Source organism: Taeniopygia guttata, chromosome 8 (genome assembly GCF_048771995.1).
Source record: "Taeniopygia guttata chromosome 8, bTaeGut7.mat, whole genome shotgun sequence".
Lineage (NCBI taxonomy): Eukaryota > Metazoa > Chordata > Aves > Passeriformes > Estrildidae > Taeniopygia > Taeniopygia guttata.
The window spans coordinates 19103089-19127914 of NC_133033.1; positions in this window are offsets into that span (position 1 = coordinate 19103089).

Here is a 24826-nt window from a genome sequence, read left to right on the forward strand (position 1 = left end):
ACCAACTTTGTAGCAGTGTAGCAAGTTGTTTTTTAAATATACTTGTATGTTTTGATACACATACAATATTGGGAGAAACTTTCTAAAACATGGTTGGTTGATTCCCAACTGCTCTTTGCAGCTCTGAAAGCCTCCTGTTTAATACAGAATCCCTTTCTGCAAGCTCAGAAGGCAGAGATGGACTGTAATCCAAAGCACAGCTCAAATACCCCTCTAGCACCTTGTAAAAAGGAAGAGCACCATGGTTGAAGCTGCTATCAGAGCTAAATGTGAATTAGAGGGCTGCTAAGGGCCACCTTGTGCACAGTGTTTAAATTGCCATTTTAGAAATGCTTTTGACAGTATGTGATGAGTGTATGTTTAAAGCGGGGATGTATCTAGGGAAGGAATTGATTAAAAATTAATTGACAATAACATTATTAGAAGAGGACAGGCTAATGTTTTATTTAAATGTCTTTACCAACCTATGTTTCTGCAGTGTAAATTTTGTTATGAAAGCGAAGCCCATAGGATGCAGTTCAGTCACAGCCTCCTTGGGGTTGTGTGTGGGAAATTTTACTTTGAGGAAAGCAAATTATATAAAAAAATTCTTTTATAGATATAAGACTAGCAAGATCAAAGCATCATGTAGAGAAAATAATTAGGATACAGTTGTGTTAGTTTTGAATATGATGTAGTTTTCATTTAATAAGAAAAAAAAAAAAGCACAGAGGGTGAAATCTCTCACTAGGTGAAGCTAAGCCCAGAAGTGCTGCACAATGGCCAGTGCAGCATTTTCCATTTCTCATGATGATAATCCACACCATCTGAATGCTGAAGATCCACTACCACACAGACTAGCTGAATTCATGTCCAATGCATACAGAATGCAGCACAAAGAGCAATGCTGCATATATGCCTCATAATCCTAAAGGTTGTTTTTGGAAAAACATCTGGGATCTTTGAAGTTTGGCTTGTCTGAATCAGCTTATGGGAGGAGATAAGCTAAATGCAGAGCAGGAAAAAGGAGCAGCATGACTTTTAGAATACAGTCTGCATGTTAATTAGCAGGTTGTTTCTGTCAGCTTTAACTAATCATGCTTTTTCCTATGCTAACTGGAATTCTGGGTTAAGATGCTGGCCTAACAGCACAGCTGGACCTGGGTTAAAAAAAGTACTAGCACAGCAAGACTTCAAGAAAAACTGCTCTCTTATGACTGCTATTATTTTAGCTAGTGAGTTATTGCAAAACTGCTGGAGAATATATGTTTGAGTCAGATCATTGAATCCTTGTGGGAGTCTTCCCTCAAAAAACCAAAACCCCCAAAAAAAAACCAACCCAAAAATTATGGACTGAAGTCAAGGAATACAAGGAATAGAAGTAAACATTTTCTGGTAATGTCAATTATGGGGAGGAATGACTTCTGAAGAAGGGCAAGTGTAGTAATGGGGCTGGATATGTTTTGTGGTTTTGTTGCCTCCTCACTGTTCTGGGGGTGGCTGGCATATACACAGTGCCTCTGTCTGTGAGTGTGGCAATGTAAATTTCACTAGTTCCATTTCTAACAGTTTAATTCAACTTTCACTTAAACAGTTTTCTAAAGCATAGTTTCCTTGATTTCCACAGAGATACTTTTTATTTACTTCAGTTTTGGATCCCAGCATTTACAGTCAAGGCTGAGCTAGTAAAACAGAGTTTAATTTGACTAGGTTCATTAAACAAAATCCAGCTGGTGTGGTGTGCAACTGCTGAATTCGTGATGAAGCTGATCTCTATGTGGAGGGGAACCATTTTTTTGCCAGTGCTGCCAGTGCTGTATTTCCAGCAGAGGGCACATAAACACTCCTTTTCCAACCTCTCTAATGTTCGCAAAGGAAAGTTCCACTGTGAAAACAGAACAGCAAGTTTTAGATATTGCAGATATAGCCTATGAATCTGTGAAGAGAAGACGAAATAAAATCAAAATAAGCTTTTCATATAAAAGTAAGGACAAATGAGCAAAATTTTGCAACATCACCTTTTCAGTTGATGGTTTAGCAAAATTATTTTTCTAACCTTTTTTAACATTAATCTCATGACATTAGCTGTTTTCTTTCCAGTTTTTCCCTCTTTGGTTAATAATTTTCTAATATTGTATAAATGATACATAAGGATGGGGAAATTACATCTACTCTCAGTGTTTTCTGTTGTGCAAAGTCCACTCTTTATTTTTCCTTAGCTGCAGATTCTGATTATCCTCGAATTTCCTGCCAGATTTCTCCCAGCTGGTACTGCAGCACTCATCCCATGACCCAGCATATGCTTCTCCCTTGGGCACCCATTACTTCTTTCCTGAAGCACAATCTGAGTAATCTGTGGACCTGCAGATTTCAGTTTGGTGAGTTACAAGCAGTTTACCTGACCTGCCTTCTCAACATCTCACCAGAATGACCCTGGTGTCTTCCCACACAGAACCTGTGCCTTCTGGGAGAGTGCAAGGATGTCACTCTTGATGTGAAATTAATTTGCTTCCTGCAGAAAACTGATTCCCCATCCAGGGGAAAGGACATGACAGTACGAAAATTTGTAGCTGCAGGAATTTCACAAGCATGCAATTGTCATGCAGAGAAATTTCAGAGGTTCACTTCAACCAGTGATATCTGGTGCTTATGTCTCACTCTGACTCCATGTCTCTTGTATCCAGACCACCTTCATTTTCTTATCATGCAAATGCCAAGAGTTTGTTTTTAGCTTTGAGAAAATATTCTGAAGTAGTGTTCACATGCACAATTTTGCTATTTTCTCATATTCATGTGAGGCACAAATGCATACAATGGGAACACTATTATTTTTACTATGTCATTCTAGTTTGTTTCATATGTCCTGCAGGGAACATGTCCTATAATTTCTGGGACCTAAGTCAGTATCAGAATGCCCAGGTGATTATTTTCTGTATTTGAAATAGACATGAATTTTCTGATATGTTTTAACTAAGTTAAGTGTATCACAAAAAGAAAATATTTGACTTACAGCTCTTTAAATGCTTATATGGTTGTATTTTCATTGCATTCCATGCAATGTCTCCAAGTGATGTCCAGGCACTTCAGATATACATATTTCATCGCAGTAAAATACTTCTGTGACTTTCTGGAAGCAAAAAGTGTATCGTGTCAGTTAATAACTGTTGTTATAAATATCGGTAAATGAGGGATGATTCCAAAACCAAGTGGACTTTGCTGTGTTTGTTTGCATGCTGGTGTTACTTTTTATAGCACCACAATGTCTACAAATCACAGTGACAGACATCTGTGCTGTGGTGCCACCCAGTGAAGGGCTGCAGTCTATGTCAGTAATTACAGATGCAGCAGAACAACCAATACTCCCCTGCTTGCATAATCCCAGGCTTTGGCAACAAGGGGATTATTTAGATGATCAAGTATGTGACCCAGACTCATGGGCTTTGAGAGTCATGACCTCTCCTCTCTTGGAAAAAAATGGCATGTCTGGTCACACTCACTTTGTCTTTAACAAGTACTTATTCAGCATGTGGAGGGAAAGGAAAAGTGCTTGGGCTGGATTTTCCACCGCTGATGGTCACACAGATTGCTGTTGAAGAGCAGTGTAGGCTAGAAGCCTCTGTCTTCCATGGTTAGGTCAGAAATAGAATCACCACAGGCTTCTCAGTACTCTCTTTTGTTGAGTTCTAACAAGTGGCAACAAGTCTGAATAGCCAATGAAGTAAGGTGAATCTAGAAAATAGCAGCTTTTTTTTTTTTTTTTTCATTTACCTTGCTGTTCTGTTTGTGTTTACAGTGTAAATTAGTAGCCCTTTACTGCCAATTTTGTCTTTCATATGCTTGTCTTTTCCAAAGGCTTATGCCCTTCTGCATCAAATTAGATTACTCCTGTAGCTGGCAACTGAGTTGAATATGAAGGGACTAAACCTGTAAAAGGAAGATGGAATAGAGGATGAATGCTGAATCTGGCATAGGAGGAGGCTGTTTGGCTGGCTGCAGCCCTAGGCTGTAGTCCAACAAAAAATTAGAAATTAAGTCTAAGGCAAGCACTCCCAGATGACTTTCTTCTCCAGCCATTTTCCTTTATTTTTTTCATGGCTCGATTTAGTGTCACATTCATCCATTTTCACAGTCTGAGAGAGCTGAGAGTTTAGTAATTGCATATTTGTAATTCCTAAGGCATTCTGACTCTTTCTGTGGCAATGGGAAAAGAGTAAGATGTATTCTGTAATAGAAGCAGATTACTTCAGTAAGAAAAATGGAGAATATTTTTATGGGGGAGTAGACCAGCTGGATGTTAACTCAGAGATGTCAGATGATGTCATACCTGCATGACAGAGACACGGTGTTTGCAAGTCACAGGGCTATTTTTTCCTCCACAGAGGACATGTAAGGCCATTTGGATAATTTTTTTATGGCTTGCAGCAAGGGGGTGGTGATTTCTCTGCTAAATAGGACAGGGTTTTGAACTATTTGGAACAGATGGAGAGAACATTGGACTGTTGACATAAGAATGGGAAGTTTCTATGCAGATAGATTAGACCTTTATAATCGAAACTGCTTTTTCTATCTGTATCCCCAGCATACAGTTAAATATTTGCATTATGTATCCTAGTCACATGCACTCATTTGCCAAGCCAAATAGCCAAAAATTCCACCTTTTCTATGAACTAGCAGCACCCTGAGATTTATCTTTACATTCTGTCATAACCAAGAAATACTGTTCTGCAAGTGGAGGATAAAGATGTTTTAAGAAAAATGCAAGAAAACAAACAAACAGAAAAGATATTCTGGTTAAGAATAATAAGATATTCTTTGTCAAAATTAAATGATTTCTGAGACACAGGCCTTGTATTTCTGTGGCCAGTGAATCAGGAAGAACTTTGTGGGAAGGGTGATTTAATTATTGGAACAGGGAGCCCAGGGAGGTGGGGAAGTCACCGTCCCCAGAGGTATTCAGGAAACCACTGGATGTGGCACTTAGGGCTATGGTTTAGATGACAAGGTGGTCATTGGTCACGGGCTGGATTTGATGGCCTTAGAGGTCTTTTCCAACCTAAATGCTCCTGTGGTTGTAATTTGGCTCTAAACCTGCCTTCCTTTGGAGCTACCAGGGGAGCAGAGCTGTTTGCCTGCAGCACCAGGAGGTTTGGTCACTCCCAGCATTCAGTTCAGTGATTTACTGCTACTCTCCAGCAGCAAAGAGCAGAAAGCAAAGGAAAAGTCACAAACCCCTTACCTGCCCTGTCAGTGGGGTCAGTGAGTGGTGCTGTCTGGCAGCTGCTAAACCCTTGGGATAGCTGCTTTTGCAGGATTGACCTAAATTACTGCTCTAATTATAGGCATCCAAAATATTAGCCTCAGCAAGTGGAGGGGACTGAAGACAATGGCTGTAGTTTTGATTGCTTCTTCATAACTGTTATGTGTAATAGATATAATTTGCGCCATTTCTAATATGATATATGTGATATTGAATATTTGTTAGAGTATACATGTTTGTATTAGGATTCCCCCCCCACCCTCATAGGCGCAGAGATTCAACAAACTCCAGACATTGATTTGTTCTCCCTCATCACCAAAAAAAAAAAAAAAAATCTTATTAACATATAGACTCTGAATAGAAGAAAAGACTGATTGCTGAAATCTTGGCCTCAGGCGGAATTTTCCCTATAAAAACCGCTTGTGCCAGGATAGAAGTGTGTGGGCATGGAGGAAAACCTCTGCTGAGGCTGACTCCTTGTTGCACACCCAGCGCCGACCCCAGGCTCGGCTCTGTTCTTTCCTTGTGGCTGGCTAGATAGAATTTGATTGCAAAATAAATATTTTATTTTTCATATTAATTTGGCTAGACAAATTTTCACTTATGACAATAACTGGTTTCAGATTTTTGGACATTTCCCTGCAGCCTTACAAGATGACCATTGCTTGTTTGTTTTCTGGAGTCAAGAACATATTTTTTTCAACAGTGTTTCCCATACCCAGGAATTTTTCAGATTTTTCCACAACAATTAGTAAATATTTGAACTTGTTTGTGAGAACTGTAGGTCTGATTATTTGGCAAAATTTCAGGAGCTTTTAAAAAGCTTTTTAGCAATTCTCAGTCTGGTTACCTGGAAAAAGGCCAAACAATAATACCTTCACATATCAGCCTGCACAGTAGTACAAAGCACTGCTGTTTCTATGACAACAAATAGATATTTCAGCTCCCCCAGATAGGTTCTACGAAGTACAGTAAGTAGCCTGTACAACAGATCAGTGGGAAGATGACAAGCCTTCTGGATTTGAAGGTGTACAGGTGCCTCTAAAGGCTCATATTTCTCAGATCTGGGTTGTGCTAATGCTGCAGCAGCAAAGTGCAGTACAGCAGGGAAATGTCTGAGTGAGCTCCGGGCTGGGGAGCTCAGGTACACACAGCAGCCTGCCAGTGCACAAGGCACTGAGAGTTCAACTGCTCTGCTGAGAAGTGACTTGTGCATGTTGGTTTGTCTTGTCCAAATGCTTCCCACTGCGAGGAAGCTGTAGTACAGAAGGGAGATATTCTTAAAAAAAGCGCTTTGATTGTCTCCATCCTGTCCAGCATTCAATGGTGTCACGTATCACATTAAAATAAATTACTTAAGACTAGGAACAAATTTCAAGTTTTTCTCAGGTCATCCCATGCTTTTGTTTCCACATTTCTGGGAATGCTTTTTACAGCCCATTCCTCTGCTTTTCCTGAATCATCACAGAACACATTTTTGCATCTCCCTTCTTTTAACAATTAATTATTTATTTAATGGACAAGTTCCAGATTGTGTTGTCCTTCCAATGCCTTCTCCTACCCTTGATCCTCACTATGTCTTTCTCCCTTAATTTTCAAAACACAGCTCATCCCTGGAGGCTGCTTCTCAGAAGCTTCTCTGGCTGTGTCTGCTCACTCTACCAAAGTTGTGCCAGTTTGTGGGGAATTCCTGGCTGTCCTTTGCACCTGGCTGTGGCAGTGCTGACAGAATGAGCTTGCAGCCCTCAAGGCATGTCCTCTAAGTCTGCCGTGGAGCTGTCAGAGTAGCAGATTTTTGTGGACTCTTTCTGATGCAGATTCCTTGAAACCGTTTAGAGAAACCACAGGCAGCTCACAGCTTGCCTTCTCTGGTGGCAATGAGAGCAGTGAGCACAGCTACATCTACCTGCACTTTTCACTCTGCAACCAGGACAACCACACTTCTCACCCATCTGTTGTTGCAGCTTCAGAGAAACTTCCTTTGCTGCCTGACCAGGCCAAAATACTGATACTTGTCCACAGGAGACAATCTTTTCTTCTGCATTACCTACTGAGGTTTTACACTTAAAGAGAGCAAATTGTATCAGAGATGGTGCTGAACAGGCCCTTACCCAGCTGTCAGTACTGTGTGCTGTGAATGTACATCTGTAAATGTCATTCTGTGTTCTGGGGAGAAAAGGCTCCTTTTCAATCTGTTTTGCTTCCACATTTTGTGTACTGTATTTGTTGAAGACTTTCCAAATTGTAAACTAGATCAAGACAACAGCTTTCCCTTACTGTCTTTTAAACCAGAACTCTCATTTATTAAAACTTGATTTCTTTACTTGCATGTACCAGAGAGGCAAAATGAACCAATAGAAAAATGCCATTAAAAATCTTTTCATGAAGGAAAAACTGGTAAAATTCCAGCAGGGTGTGATTTTTGACTCTAGCATAAATGATATTTTCTTAAGTGCAGATGTGCCAGCTGTACTCTGCATTATGTCCTGCATTTTTCACCTCATAATGTGGCTAAAGTTATCAAATGGACTGGAATACATGCAGCAAAATACATTAATATTCCAGAAGCTGTGGTGGGCCAGGGTTGAAATACTCCCTTGTTCCTCAGGGAGCCCCAGAGTCACGCCAGCATCCTACTGAAGTTCAAGTCAGGTATTTAAAATATGGTATGAAGACAGAAAATGAAGGATTAAAAAAAGGGGGAATTTCAATATTCTTAATCAAAATAAATGAATCTTCCCTTAGATGAAACTGCCTATGCAGGGTTTTCTTTAGGAAGAAAAAGAGTGTTACAGACTCCTGTGGTAGACTTTATGTTTGAAAAAACATTGTGCAGTCAAAACCAAACTACCTGGAAATGAGATGAGAGACACTTAGTTGTATTGTAAGATGGAAAATTTTCAAAACCCCCAGTGAGATTTTGCTGTTTTCCCGGTGAAAGGCCTGGAGAGAAGTGTCCCCATGGGCTGGGAATGCAGAGGGCAGATGAGGACAGGCTGTGACACAGGTCTCAGGCACAGTGAGTACAGCACCAGTCAGTGAGATTGCAGTTTGCTTTTTATCTCTGTCCCTCAGACAATTTTCAGAGAAGGAGACAAAGAGCATTTATACAGGCTGAGGATGCCAGTGGTTGTTTATACTCTTGAAGACTGGTCAGATCCCTTGGCAGGACTGGAACTGTTTCCAAACACTTCAGTTATGCTCAAACTCCAGGAGCAAACCAGTAATGTTACAGACCTTATATATATTCTCTAACTGCTGCAGAATGGGATGGGCACGTGGAGGTATTCCAGTTAGACACACCTACCCATTGTGCCACAAAATAATTATGTGTTGAATATGGTGATGATTTATTAATGTTGTTTATTTCTCTCAGACTCAGGAGCAAAGTCGAGTTGCTTCTAAGTATAAGAGAAGAAACAAATGTTCTTTAGTGGAATTTTAAATTATGTCAACCCGAAGATGTCCTTTGCTGCCATGGCAGAAAATATCAGGGAGATATCCAAGAACAGGAAGATTGATGGAAAAGGAATTGTCAGGGGAGTTGCAGCAGGAGTTTAACAAACTGTGTGTGGTAGTAAACATATTATATTTTTTATCTGCTTTCTGCTCTGAGACTTAAAAAAAAAAAAAAAAGAAGGACAATTTTTCCTGGCTTCAAGCTAGAACTGTAAACCTCATGAATACCAAATATATAGATAATCCAAACACATTTGCAGTCATGGTTTGTACAAGTAGGTAGGCCAGTTCTGTGAGCCATTTGAGGAAATTTGCAGGTGATATAGCAGGGTTTGACCTTGCTAATATTTTATACCAAAAGAAAGAAAGTTGCCATTAGGTGCAGACTTAAGAGGGAAAGGTCAGATAATTCAGTAAAGCCACCATTTAATGTACAGTTTGCTGAGCACAAGTGTTGATATGTGAGAAGTAGTGTTGATTAAATTTGGTGTTTTAGGTCCCTGTTAATACTGTACCACTTAATGGATTGCCATGGAAAATCACAAGCAAGAAAAACCACAGGAAGAACAGCATGCTTCTTTAATTATGCAAGGAGTAAGAGGGTCAGCTATTTTTCCTAATCAAAATTGCTAGCAGCTAGAGAAAATGTGAGTTGTTGTTGTTTAATGTGTAAGTAATACAACTCTCCTTTTAAAAATATTCCCTGCTAATGCCTAGTGCATGGCACAAATACTCAGCAGGCCACTGGGGACAGGGCAAATGCTGCTAATTCCTGACAGAATTTTATTGCCACAGGGAGTGTCAACAGTAACAGCAGGTCATGGAGCCCTGCTTCAGCACCCACCAACACTTTTCACATATTCTCTATAACTTAATTAATTAATAATGACCCAGTCACATCTGCACTGGCCTCTGGGGATTTGAGCCAGTTTGTCGAAGTCACTGCCGTGTTCTGGGAATACCTTTGGAGTTTGCAGCTCAGTTCATGATCAGAGATGAGGAAGGGCATGGAGAAGTCTGCACCCCACTCATTCAGCCTATCAGTGGTTGAGTAGGCCCTTGGAGCCTGCTGTAAAACGACAGAGTAAAGCAAACCTTGGCTGCACTGTAAGCCTGAGATGAACTCCCTGTATTCCTGTTTATATGAGCCTTTTGAAACAGAATTGCAACAACAGCAAGAATGAGAGATGGGAGCCTTCTGTCCAGTGTAAAGGCCAGTAGTGTGTGCTGTGATGAAGATAAACAGAGCACTGATTCTTTGGACATAGGAAGAATTTGCCACAAAGTAAAAGTTTCAGTGGTTGTGCAAACCTCTTCTTTCTCTTTTGATTGATGGACTGGTCTCTTTCTGACTACATCACACTGCCAATCTGGGTCATTCCTAGGACTCAGAATAATTTTGGGTTAGTACTAGCTACACAAAGAACAAAAGACTTATATAAAATTTTAGATGCTCTTTTACTGTGTGGAGTTTTGTAGCAAAGTCTTTCTTCTCTCTGCCTTATCTCTAAGTTTTGATGAGAACAGACACATGTCATAGTTTCTTCATCAGGTGCTTTTCCAAGTATTGATTAAGACTGATGTAAATTTCAGATGTTGTGAATGCAATCTAGACTTTAACTACAATTGAATTTTAAGTTTCTCTTTCCATGATATTGCATGTCAAAATCTTTTCTGTTATGCTTACAGACTAACATAGCAACCAAGAGAAAAAAGTGATGAAAATAAAGGTACCAAAGCTGCTCTTCTTGTCCATGTTGCCATCTCTTGCTTTTTTAGGGCTCTGGCAGAAGCAAAGAGGCAAGTAGCAGAGGGAAAGCCCAGTTTGAAAAGAAGAATTACACATAGCTCTAGTTAATTCTAGAGGGGTGAAGTAACAATCCGTTGCAAAAGATCCTCCAGTCTCTTGAAAATTTTGTGAGCCCAATATCCCAGGGAAATCCTTCACACTTGGGATTTGTATGGTAACTTGAAACCAGGTAAATTACGTGCTGGATTTCACTGATCCTAACTCTTGTAGGGCCATGCCTATTAGTACATCTCTTCCTTACAACTTTTCTTCCCTAGCTCTGTTAGATTAGTCTGAAAGAACAAGTATAATGGGCAAAGACTCCCATTTTTATTCAGGTCAATAAGATTTTTTTTAAACTTACATCATTTAACAGTTTCTTTTTAGCCTTTTCCTATTTTCTTGCATCCGTTTTTCAACATGACATGCTAGAAGGTCAGACACAGAGCTCTGACAATCTTTGCTCCTCTGTTCCAATACTCAAGTTAAATGTTCCAACAGAACCCTTGCCTTGGGGAATAGAAGGAGAATATGGCCATAACTCCTTTTTGAAAGTTGTATCAGCTCCTAATTTAAGGCTGGGCAGCACTCACAGCAACTCAAACCCCACTGTCTCACAAATACCACAACTTCATTTTTCAGCATCTCAGAGGCTTTCTCTTGATGTTACTCAGCATTTCACAGCTAAATATTGTGTGACTGCTGCTGCAGGGTGATTTTAATCCCTTCAAAAGATGAGGCTGTTTAAGGTGTATCACAGGTCTGCGTTGTTCACAAACCCTTTTATAACAGAGCCTCAACATCTTTTCACACACACGGCTGTTAAAGGGGATGAGTACTTTGCAGGGAATGCTCTAAAAGACAGAGGTATGGGCTCTGTGGCCCCTTTAGCCATGGAAACAAGCACTGTTCCATAGACATTCACCAACTCCACAACTGAAAACTCAAGCATAGAGTTGTTTTGAACATAAAGTGACAAGAAAAAAATAGTCTTAGCATGGTTTTTGAGAAATGCCTGCTATTGTCTTAACACCATGTCTCATAACATTGACAAAAGAGTCATATAGTAATTATCCAAATTTAGTTTTTAAGTTATTGGGGAACAGTGGCTTTGTTCATGCACTAGCAGTTATCTTCTGTTTATCACTACTCAGAATATTCCTTAGTCATTTGTTATATCTGTCCTCCAACTGTGTTAAAACTAGGACAATTGCACTGAAATTTGCATGCAGACAATTTGGTTGTATCATGCTAGCTCATATCTTGAGTATGGACAGGCTAAAATACAACTGGCAAAAAAGAAGTGTGAAATTGAAACAGGAATAAATGTCAGTTTCCCTCAGAAGTGTGCTGCTAATAAATACAGTCTATTAAAAAGTGCTATGCATAACTTCCAAATATATTCTAAAAATGCTATAAATCTGCAGAAAACAAACTGATTTACACATCCAACTAAAATTAGAGTTATTCCATTTGTGGCACATCACTTTCAGACAAAACAGTGTTTGAAGATAAATAAAAATCTGCCTTTGGTGCTAAGCCAGAAGCACCAAAGGCGGAACTGTTGGAAATCTGTTAGAGTTTTTAGATTTGCTACTGGTTTCCTAACTGGGAATTAATAATATCTTTTAAATTATTATGTCACTACTTGACTTCATTAGAAAATGCATGAGTTAGATTAAAATTGATCTTAAATTACAAGCACTTGTTTAGAAAATGTTCTAAAACTGATGAGCTGTGAAACTTTCTGCACACTGTGTCATTTACAAACCACTGCAAAACAAACTGTTATGCTGAGTTGATTGTTCCAGACTTCACAGATTAAAAATGCTGGGTGATGTTAATTCTTGTATAGGTCGAACTGCTCTCTCTGTGTTTGCGTGCTGTGGAAATTAAAGTGTTAGAAATGGGAAGAAAATTAATTTTAAAAGGTATTTGAAAGGTCAGACCATGTTATGATCAAATTAAACCAAACTGTGCAAGGGATTAAGGGTAGGCTTTTTGTGCTGAAAGGGTTTTAGAATAGGTTTTGTAATTATTCCTTTTTTCTTTGCTGTAGTAGCTCACCATCTGCAGTCTCTCCAAATGGCTCCAACAGCAGGGTACAGAAAATATGCAGCTTACTGAGCTTCTTTCAATAAGAAGGTGCCATTCTCCTCTGGGCCCAGTGAGTTAGCTCAGATCACTTATAAATTCATCCTTTGCTAGAAATTCTGCTGGAAACACTATGGATTACATAGTGACTGTGTTACTTTTTTTTGCTTTGGAATTTTTGTCTTTTTGTTTTGGAATTTTTAAATTTTTAAAATTTAAACCAGTTGAAAATAAACTCTGCTGACAGCCAAACACAACAAAAGATAAAACAGTAATGAAGAAATTTCTGGGATGGAAGGTTGTATAAACAACCTTAGCCATCTGAACACATGTGTTTATTAGACACATCTGCCAGAAGGAACTTTCTCTGAATTTTATTGGTTCTCTGGTTACTGTAAAACAACCTTTGTAAATTGCCTTTATAGAGACCTCATTGATTCTGGAACAAATTGATTCTCCTTGAGTTGATACAACTTGTGAGTTTTCTTCATTTTTCCTTTTATACATGAGCACAGTCTAGGCTGCATTCTAGAAGTCTTGTAGATAAGAAAATCACCAGTCTGATTTGTAAAGCATATTGAGTAGTGGTGTAGAATGAGCTTCATGGAAACTTGTCCTGTTAGAAAGAGCCAAGTCCTTTCATTTTTACTTTTTACTGAGAGCTGTGCTATCCTTTGAGCAAAATTCTTTCCACACAAGCATGGCAGGGGTGGTAGTGGTAGGCGAAGGAGTGGGTGGAAATCCTAAATACTAATAGAGCTACTTAATTCTCATGGAAAAAGGATTTAGACACACTTAGAGATATAGCAACATAATTTGCTCATGGTTCACTAAGATTCATTTTCTGATTTCCCTGTAATGATACCCTGATGAATAGAGCACTGACAACACCTTAAAATTTGTTTATCACCAGCTGTAGTTCTTTGGGGTGAGTGCCACACTTCTGCCAACAGCAAGCTTCAACAGGGTAGCATCCCACTGATTTCAGGGACACTTCTGTTGAGTGTCCTGGGCCACTGACAACAGCCCTGACCAGCCTTTCTGAGGCCTCCCACCCCTGGAGCAGGATTTAAACTCAACCCTGAGGTGCCAATGTCTGTTTAAGCAGTGCTTCCAGCTGTTCTCCACCTTAGGCACAGCTTGTCCTTGCCTGTGGACTCTGGCCCACACACGGGATTCCTGGCTTGGAGGTAGAGCTGTCCTGTCACTGAGGGTCTGTCTGGAAATCTCTAGACTGTGTCTGACCCACTGAACAGCAAGCCCGGCCTCAGAATTGCTCCATCACCTTGAACCCACCTGATGGATGGAGATCCTGGTTAAAGCTGGCTGCCAGCCCCAGAGCTGCCCTGGTCTGTATCAGGTGCCCTTGGATGGGCCCTGCTGCCACCCCCAGCTCCCCTCTTCACCTTGTCTGAGCTCACACCTCTATCTTCAGACCTTGTATCTTCTTCTGCTTAATTCTATATAACCCCACATTTATTTGAAATCAAGATCTCAGAAAAATTGTTCTTAAGCTCTTTTGAATTTAGGAACACAAGCATTTGGCATATATAAATTGCAGAAGACAGTTGCAGAATGTTGATGACAAAGACAAATTTTTTTTACATTTTGAAACTGTGAAATGTTAGCAGTAAGAAGTTCTATATATCCAATAGCTTTAATGCCTATGCTCCTTTGGTATCTCTGTTGGATTTAGGGTATTTTATTTCTCATATTGGTGTACTAAGTTTCTTCCAGCTTCCCTAACTCTAGTATCTGTTTCTAATATGATTTTTCAGAATACTTATGAGTCTGTATAGCTAAAAATAATAATGTATCCGAGTATAAATCAGATCACTAGAGGCTGAAATATGCCTTTATCCATCTAATCTCCTTGCTTCAATATCTAGAGAAGCAGAAGACAAAAATACCACTGCATGACTTTGTAAGTATAGTGCAAGTTAAATTGAAGGTAATTTCACCTAAGCAAAGCATTCACAACAGAAATAAAATTTGGCTATAAAAAAGAGCGTATTTGGGTCAGGGCTGTAATTTGGCTTGTTTTAAAGATATTGAAAAGTGCATTACTTTAGTCAAGGAAGATATTACATGTTCTTTATAACTAAAGAATGAAAGCAAGTTGTGTGTGCATAAATATGTATTTCTTTTTAACAAGTGTACTTATGTTTATGTGACTTTCTGCCAGAATTCAGGGTTATACTGAACAGGGCTGGAAATATAAACTAACTGGAGCTGAAAGAGAGCTTGATAGACTCCACAAAATGCCAAGGGTCCTTGAGGACAATGAAGCAATGATAAAACTTGTGATTTGTTTTTGTAGCCTCTGCTAGTCTGGTGAGGTTTATTCACCCTAGACTTGCAGCTAAGATCATAGGGAACCTTTAAAATGTTGGCATAAGGAAGAGGAAGGATTGAGCAGTTTGCCAGGGGTTGCCCCATGAGTCTTTCTGAGGGCTGATGGGAATGGAAAGATAAATGAGAATGACATCAAGTGAAGCAAACTGTCTTTGCCCATGGCTGAGGTGGAGATAACTGGGTTGAATAAGAGCTACTAGTACTTTCAAGGAAAGGTTAAAGTTTAGGAAAGGGTCAGTGTGCAGAATATAAATAAATGCCACAGGAACAAGGGTAAGTATAATTTGGGTTCAAGGCATAGTTGAACTAAGTAGTAAAGCATCTTTGTGTCAGGATGATTCCCCCTGTGTAGGGTTTTCAGTGATCACTCCATTATAATTTTCTTGTATAACGAGTATGAGTGTTCACTGTTTGTCTTCTTTTATAATTTTCTAATTGACTCATACTTCTATCCCAAGTACCATTTCTTTCTAAGCACAGAGGAAAATTATCACCCATGAAAAGATGGTGTAACTTCTTTCTTGAAAGTAGTATAAGGATTACACAGGTATTTGTGAGGAATGACATATGTATAGTTGAGTATTTCTTTATGTCCACTTTCATTCTAGATACATTTGAAGTTAGAGTTATAGATAAATTTTTAAATTAAATTTATAACTTCTCAAGAATCCTTGTTTTGATAGCTTAAATAACATTTGAATTTGAGTAATCATTTCAATCAGTTGCCCCCCTGCTACACTGAATTTGGCTCAGCATCCCGAGTCCAGCTCTATGCATTGTCAACTTATTTGTTTAATAGTATTTTAAAGTTAATTTTAATATTTATTTGAGCATTTTTCCTCAGTGTTTCACAGAAAATGGGAACTAGTTTATGAAGTGTCAAGAATAATGCTCTGGAATCTATAAATATTATTTAATAAGCTTACATGTTTTTTCATGTTTGATAACTTCAGCTGGTTTTGGTAGGTCTGGCTGCTGTGGAATGAAATATTGGCACCTTTTCATAAATACAGATACATATGTATATGTACCTACCTAAATACACTAAAGTTATTAGTATTTGTTCTTTAACTTTACTGAATGGACTTACTACAACTTTTGTGGTTGTTTTGGGGCACAGGCCCAAATGTTTGAGTCAAATCAACAGCAGTTAAAATACTGGAAGTTGGAAATAAATTGTAGGGGAGTTCACATTTAGGTGCTCAGTACAGGAATATGCCAGTGCTAGGAAAAAACAAGGTGCAGAAGAAGGTTTCTGCTGTGCAAGTCGCTTTCAGCTTGGCCTGCTGAGGAAGGTGGGACAGCCGTGGCAGGGGCACCAGCGCTGGCTGGAGGCACTGGGGGTCTGGGCAGTGCCAGGGCTGGCGGGGCAGGTACTCGGGGGGCCTCTGCTTCCAGCCTGGGCGGCTGCAGCAGCTGCCCTTGGAGAAGCACGGCCCCTCTGCCTGCAGCACGGTCTCAAGCCAAGTGCTCTTTTTGTTCCTGAGCTCCTTGTTGCTGTTATTTTCCAGCGAGCCCTGGCGCAGAGGAAGGCTCTCTGCAGTGAGCTGTTGAGCACTCAGGCTGTTGGCTCTGGGGCTCTGCTGGTCCTGCTGCGTCGCTTCACCGCCTTCCTGGCAGCTCCAAGCTCCCTTGCTGAGCTGTCTGGACCTCAGACATTGGGGCCATCTTCAGTCGCATTTTTTCTCTCCTTCTCTGAGCTTCCCCTGCAGATCCTTGCGCAGTTTTTGAAGCACTGAAAGGCAAAACACTGCATCATTCAATACAGTGTCTACAAGAGAACTGAAAGTAGCAGATGGTTGTTATTCTTTCCAATTTCCAGCACAGATTAAAGAAAAAAAATCTTTTATTTGAACTACCACCCTTTTGGACTTTTTCCAATATTGAGACGAAAGATTTTGGTTTTTAATACCTCTTCTCTTACAGCCTGTATTTGAATGAAAATTTATGTTTTCATTGTGTCTTTATATGGTGTGCATTCATATGGTGTGTGCCTTTTCTGAGAGCTTGGCACTGAGAAGGGCAGCAGGGCTGGGGGGGTAGCTTGCTAAGTGTGAGGGGAAGTGTAGGAAGGGCTCAGTTTCCATTAATGAGGTTGGCAACAGTGTAGGTATCTATTTTGAAAAATTAATTTTTTTTTTTTAATATTAAGGAAATCAGAGGCTTGGTTGTTTAGAAGCAAAAAAGAGCACAAAAAAATACAGAACAAAATAATTTGCCAGACTAGTTCCCCTGAGGTACAGAAAAAGCACAGTGGTCTAGTCTAGAGCAAGTAGCAGGGCAGCTCTGCTTTGCAATGTCATCACCATTATATAACACTACTTCTTAAAATTCCATTTTATGTCTTGGGAAAATATGGTAAAATACAGTTCTACAATAAATGGTTTGAACAGAAGGGGCTAAGTGTCTGCCTCTTGTTCCTACCACATAAATACCTCTCTATTTTTATGAATTCTCATGTGAATGCAAATCACTGTTATATTATGTTCTCCCAAAATAATTTCTTCTGTCTATAAATGTGTTGAGCAACATGAAATATCCTGTTAGAAGGCTATGAAATACACTTATTAAGGTGCTGTGACACGTGTTTCATATTGTGGAAGGATGCAGTGCTATGAAATGCTCCTCCCCAGCCCCAGTGTGCAGTGGAACCTCTCTCAGGATGCACAAACCAATGCTTCCTAGGTTTTAGGCTGCCTCTGGCTCTTGTGTTCTTCTGAGAACTGAGTAGTAGTTGAAGTCTTCCTCCTCAGCCCATCAGTTTGTGAGTCCCTACCCTCACTGATCTGTGTACTGTGCCTCTCATGTGGGAGAGGGCTCTATCTGTGTCCTCTAATATTGACCAGCATCTTCATTGTCGCCAGAAGCCTGCCTGTCCTGCTTTGATTTGTTCTTGGCTGTCTTCGAAGTGTCATTCTGCTCTTTGATCTGGAGGACCTTTCTGTGACCCCTTTCAGCCACTCCATTAGCAGTATCTTGGTATGGGCTCCTGTTGTGTTATTTTTCTGAAAGGTTGCTTTTTTCAACGCCACAGGATAAAGAAGACTATTTCAGCCTGACTCCAGCTGAACATGGGAGTGCTGGGACTGTGGTTATAAACAATTTGAAATGGATTTCCCCTGCCTGGGTTGCTGTGGCTGTGGAGCAGCAGCCAGCCTAGAGGTACCTGCAGTCTGAGTCACTCGTAGTGGGATGTGGAGTACTACGTGGTGGTAGCAGATGTGAGTCTAAACCGTCACAGCTGATAGGTCATGGTAATTTTATAAGCAGGGAATTTAGTGTACTCCTAGAGGAGCTTGCAAGGCCATGTTGTGGCAGATAATCTGCCTCAAGAACTGTGTTCACACATAACTCAGTGGATTTACATTGAGATTTATGCCAACTCTCCCCCTTTGACCTCAGTGAGCTCTTTGAATCATACTTAAGTCAGCTGTGACACTAGAAAGTGCCCCTTTGTTTTTCTGTATTTCTGCAATTGGGCACAGCCTGCAGAATGTGTGCTGAATGATTTAAAGAGATATATTCTGGCTTTTGATAGGGCTTCAATGTAACCTGTTGCTGTCGGAGTAGTCCCAGGGCAATTGTGTTGGTGCTTTCATAACTTGCAGAGGAGGAAAAACATGCAGATTTCTTCTGCCTTTCTCACAGAGGGTATTATGCTTGTTTGGATTGTTCACATAAGGAGAAGGAAGCATTTTGTATGGAGACCTTATTTGGGAAGTGCTTCAAAAAAAGTTCTATAGAATTTCTATGTAGAGACTGATTTCTGTGAAGAAGCAGAGTCCCCTGTGTAGGGAGTTCTTGTTGTCTAAACCAAAGACAAAAACATCAGCAGTGACTCGAGTAAGTTCAGGGAAAACCAATAAGAGCAACTTAATGATTTGTTCACAGCTGAGTCAGTGGGTAGCTGCCCTCAGCTGTGGATTGGCTCTTTCCAAGGCCATAGTAATTCCCTAAACCTGAGGATTTTTGTTGCTTTGACTGTGTGACTATTGACTTCTTAGTTTTTCATTCTCAACAACAGGAATTTTTTGTCATTGAAATAATTTTGTGGGGAAAGAAAACCCCAAGTACAAGTAGCCTTCTTTTTCCTAACATCACACATAAAACATCATGCTCCTCAAAATGCTCCTGGCGTTTCACATAACCTGCAAACACCTTTGTTGGGCAGGTTGTTTCTGTGACCTTACCTCAAGGACCAACTTGTCTTGTGCTGTGAAGTCATAACTTTTACTTAAAGGGATACAGATATCTGAATCATATAGCATTCTATTCTATGTTATCCTAAATCACTGGACAATTTGGAAACTCTTATTGAAAGTTTTGGGGTGTTTTCCCAAATACTAAACAGGTCAAAAAGAAATGGAAAGCTGAAGAGTCTGGTTGTGATATTAATTACTAATGTCCAGAGGTGTCTTAATGTTTGGTTCACTAATGGCCTTTCTCTACATGTGGAAGAGTATGTCATTTATTCAGTACATATTTATTATGGCTGCCTATTGAGAACAGCACTGAAATACCGTATCTCATTTTGCTGTGAATGAGGAGAAGAAAGCCTTTAAACATGAGGTCTGTTATTTATTAGAAAATAGACCTGTGGAAATTATTTTAGGAATTCTGATTAGGAAAGCATTTTAGTTAATGTACTGCTTGCCAGCTAGTCCCAGCTTCTGAAAACCCTCTTGTAACACAGAGGTCACTAATTAATAGATTTTTTAATAGGTAAGTATTGATAGTTGTGTGCTTGTCTCAGTTTATTTTCATTATGATTGGTCAGCTAACTAGGGTAAGATTAGACTTCTAAATGCAGTTGCTAGTTTTTAGTGCCTCGGTATTTGAAGCTTCTGCTTTACATATTGTTATCCTGTCCTCTTCCACCCCAAATCCCAATGCCACCTAGGTTGCTCTGACAGGCGAATATCCATAGTTTTGATTAAATATATTTAAGATATATGGTTTGGGAACCAAAACTTATGTTGCAGTGCCATCATTAGAAACTATGGCTGGCTATTTGTGGCATCATTTCCTATGCCTTCATGGAATATGAGGATTGAAAATGGTATACCTAAAAACATCTTCATTTTATGTCCTATCTCAAACTTTGTTCACAGTGTGCCAGTAATATTTGGGCACACCTGAAAGCTGTTTAAGAATTCAGGGAGTGTTCCAATTTTCACAAGTGTCATGATCTCTGTCTGTCATGCTTTACTGTAGCAAATGAAAATTAAGAATACACTTATATTTAAAGAGATCTGGCTATTAGCTTTCTGCTAGTTTTCAATGGAAAGCTATACTGTTTTGTAACTTTTGAGAAGGGCTGTTTTGAGGTTGGGAAGGTGGTGTTTAGAGATGGTTATTCCTGTGGCAGTTTGATACCTTAGCAAGTAAATCACAGGGATCCTACAAACTGTAAATTAAAAAAATCTTGACTGCCTCTGATTTCTTTTTTAATATCTCAGATGCACTTAGGATCCATTTACATGAGAGAATCTACTATCTCTGTAAATCCAGTTTTTTAATGTGTCACTATTTCTGTAAGGAAAAGCACTTTGCTCTTAAAATGGAATATTTATTTTTTCAGTAAATGATATCACTTGTTACTTGTCTAGTGTTAGGTAATCAGGCTTTGACAATCCCTGCTCCCTTCCTTCAGCTGTGGAAGTGTGTGTATAGTGCCCATGCAGCTATTTCCAGCTGCCCTGGGGAAGGCTGCAAGGCCACCTAGCAGTGACTGTGTCCTTGGCTTAGGATGTATGCAGTTGTGGGGGCAATTGTCATTGCTCCAGGGTCATCTGTTAAACCAGAACCCTGAGAGAACAAGAGAGGGTCCAAAGGATTGAAGGTCAAGGTTTTAAAAGGCTTAGATGGGGTATCTGCAGTGGGGTGACCTTGCTTGCAGGGGAGGAGGTTGCTGAAAAGCTGACTGGTTTTAATATTGGCTCTATCCAGGTTGCCCCAGTGGGCAGCTGTTTCCTACAGCAGCTGGATGTGTGAAGCAACTTGAGGATGCCTGACTCCTACAGCATGTTGGCTTTTAAAAGCAAATCATTAAATGTTCTGTGTACCACAGGCAGGAACGCCATTAAAGAGATGCTCTGTAATGGTTTGAATACAGCAATCACTTGTTCAAGTACTTTATATTTAGGTCTTAATGAGAAAATGACTGCATGCTAAATCTCATAAATCCACTAAGTGAGAAAATGATAATTTTAGGATTATCTTTGGAATGGATGTCTATTTTGTCAATTGCAGAGATGCTACCTGAAGGTAAATGTGCTTTGGCAAGAGGTCATTCTTTAACTGTGGTATTTAAACTAGTTGAGTTCCTGTTCCTTTGATTATGGCAGCTGGCAGATATTTCATTATCATTAACAGCTGTAGGTTATGGAGACCCATGTATTTCTCACTCAATAAGAATTTAACATATTTCTACTTGCCTCATAGGGCTGCTAAAGCCTTTTCATGAAGGACTGATTTTAGCTTTTCTTTTGTAGCATAACAATAGTGTGTTCGAGAACTGTTTTTTCCTAAGGATAGATCAAAAATCCTATGTAGAGATTCTTAGTTATTCTCCATCTCTAGGGCTTTGTAAATGAATATTGTAGAATTCTGTGTGCCTAATTCCTGTGAAATTTCACTGAATTTTCTTGTGTCCAAATTACATTTAGATACTTGGCCAGGTAAAAATCAGTGTACTTGTGCTAAGTTCAGTAAAACTAAATACATTTCTACCAAGTAAGGATTAAATTTAAGCAGTCTAATGTTTGCAATAGGTTTAATTTTTTTTAAAAGAAAAACTTTAAAACCTGGATACTAGTTCTTATCACTCAGCAGTGAATGTTTTTCTTTGTAACTTGCTCCCACATATCCTCATCAGAACCTTTAGAATTGTTCCTACTTAAGCTGACAACTTTCTGAATTTGTGACAGGTGTAGTGCTTCCAAAAGAGAAAAGGGAGCAAGATTCACTTTGCTGCATTCTAAGTGGTTTTCTAGGTTGGTGACACCCATTTGTTCCTGAGGGTGGGAATGCTGGATCCCCAGCCACATAAATCAGAGTAGTGCTGTTCTGATCATGGGTTGGCTGCAGGTTGCATAGTTGGTCCCACATTGCTTTTAAGACCATGAGATTTTGTGAGAGGACAGAATGTGGGAAACTAGAGCTAGTGCTGAAGGCAATCTGGCCCCTGAGGAGTTGCAGCTGTACTAATTACCAAAGAGTAGGAACAGCCCTGCCCTTAACAGGGCACAGCTGTGTCCAATAAGGGTGGGCCAGTGAGGATGGGTGTTATAAAAGAGTGGCTCAGCTGATCAAGAGAAGGGTTGGTTGCTGTGCTTTTTGTGAGGAGCAAGGGTCAGGTGTTTGTGCTAGGGACAGGTAGGAGCCACCAAGCCATACAGAAGGAAGAGAAAAGGAGTCAGTGCTGTGAGGAGCTGCCAATGAGGACTCGCAGAGAGAAGGTATGAAAGTTTTACAGTAAGATAATAAATTAATGGTGGCAGTTCCCATCCGCTGTTGATTGGTGCCAAGGACCGATGCCAACAATTGGTGGCCTGTACAGGGATGGATTCCAGCAAGGTTAAAGCTTAAAGATCCCAGGAAACATCCCTTTGGTAACTCCTAGTATGAAAATAAAATCTAGCATGTGCATTTTCATTTAAGGCTGCTGTTTTTCCTGGCTCTGACTGCTTTTTCTACCTCAGTAGATTTTTGGATGGCAGAGCTAGGCTTAGAGTTTCTAGGTATCCGTGGCCATCCAGTCTGGCTGTTTCCAGCACAGATACAGTGATGCTGCTGGGATTTTTAAAGCAGTAGCAGTCCTCAGGTGCTCCCGCCCTTGTTGCGGTGTGCTATGCTTAAAAGCCACATTCAGGAAGCCATGTGCAGATTTTCTAGAAATACACTCTAAGATCTCGGCATGGTAGAATACCTGTCAGGTGTTTAATAGCAGGAATTTACTACAGATAGCAAAACCAGGGAATTGAAACCATGAGTCTAAGCAGCTCTCCACAGGCCATTGCTGGTTTGGAAACTTCTGGCACTTCCTTGCAAATTCAGCTGTGTGTGTTCCTCACCCAAGCAACTGCCTTTTCTTGTCCTCTAGCTATTCCTATTTGTTGGAACTGTGTTTTAAATGCTGGGGTTTTTTTAGCATTTGTTGTGATCACCTTTGTGCTTTCCAAATTCTATGCAATGTAATCATATATTAAAATTGCTGTTTTGAAGCTGGCAACCTAGAAAAGGGGCTGAAAGGGTGAAAGACTTGCCTTTTTAGAGTTGCTTCTTTAATGGGTTTTGGTGTCTGATTAAATGTGGTTTTGTACGTGTAACTGTAAGTTGCTTAATATGATCTAATGTCCTAGAACCAGGTCTTAAAGCTTGACATCCTTGGTGTAAATATGGCTGAAACACCTGTTTCAGGGTTATAGTAACATTTTTCTACAGCACTTTACTATGGAAGTAGATCTGTGTTCTGGAAGAAATTAATGGTATTATCTCTGGAATCAAAGTATTTATTTTTTTGATTTAGATTCTCTTTTTATGTGAAGTCTGGTCTCTACTTTTCCATGTCAATATGTGCCTTTAAACTGTTAATTACACTGACCTTTTGCTGGACAGATGGCTAAATAAATTGCAGCAGTTATAAACCCTCCTGCACTTTCATTATGTTCATAAAGCCATCAGATTATAGGGTGCTTTTCTTCAACCTAGTCCACATTCAGTCATTTCAGCTGAACACTGTGACCATTCATATGAAACAATTTCTGATCTAGTCAGAAATGCCTGCCTGTGGCAGTTATTCTGTGTAGCATCCCTACAGGTGCTTTTGCCAACAAGTGATTGCTTCCATGTGACAGGAAAATGCCTGTCCTTGTATTTAAGGGTAATGACTGCCAGGCCTTGTATATAAGCTCAAGAGCATGAATAAGTGCCTTGTGTTTCTATTTTATTTCCTTCTAATTTAATATTGCCACTGACAGCTTCATTGTTTCAAAGGATTGTCCACCTTACACCTATTGTACAAGTTTTTTACTGTGCACTAGCCTACTGATTACTTTCCTGTCTCACAGTTTTGTTTCATTCATGGTGTGAGTTTAAAGTATTTCTGAGTTTTAGAATGGTTTACTTGTTTGCTACAAATCCTGCTAAGAGGCATGTCTGATAGCCTACATCTTATGAAAGAGTTTAGAAATCTAGGCCTCCAACTAATTACTGTGATGTACAGAACACAGTAGAACTGCTCAAACCTTTCCTTTTTGCCATGGAGTTACTTGTTTTGTAATGGATTTCTTCAATTGGGAGACAAAGTTTCATTTCTGTAAAAGACACTCTAAATTTAATTTTGAAATTTGAATTAAATAAAAACCTCAGGATATTTGAAAAGAGAAGTTTTCTAGAATTGCTTGTTTAGGAATAATAAAGATGTATGACCAGGTTATAGGTACCAGATGCTGAGTTCAGTTTGCTTCGTATTGTAACAGACCAGGGCTTTGATTTCAGATGTGTTCAACCTTGAGCATCATTGCTATCCAAAGGAGAGAAGCTTTCTGGAATTGTGGCAGAATGCCAACAGAGCTCAGACGTACAGAAGGTGCAGAATTCTGTAGGCTGTGCTCGCATGACTACTAAAAGCCCTGCTGAGGCATCTTGGGGCCAGGAAGTGGAAGGGGGAGTTGGCCTCAGCTGTAGAGCATGGCAGGACTTTCAGGCATTCAGCAGCACTGAGGGAAGGCAGCCCCTGCCCCTCCTGGGCCAGGGCTGCTCCAGGACTGTGCTGGCAGTGGCCACCGACTCCTTGTGCCAGCGGAGTGATGGCCTTGGCCAAGTTCACAATATAATGGGTCAGAGGGCTTGGAGGCTCTATACTTTATATAGAGTCTCTATATTTAAAG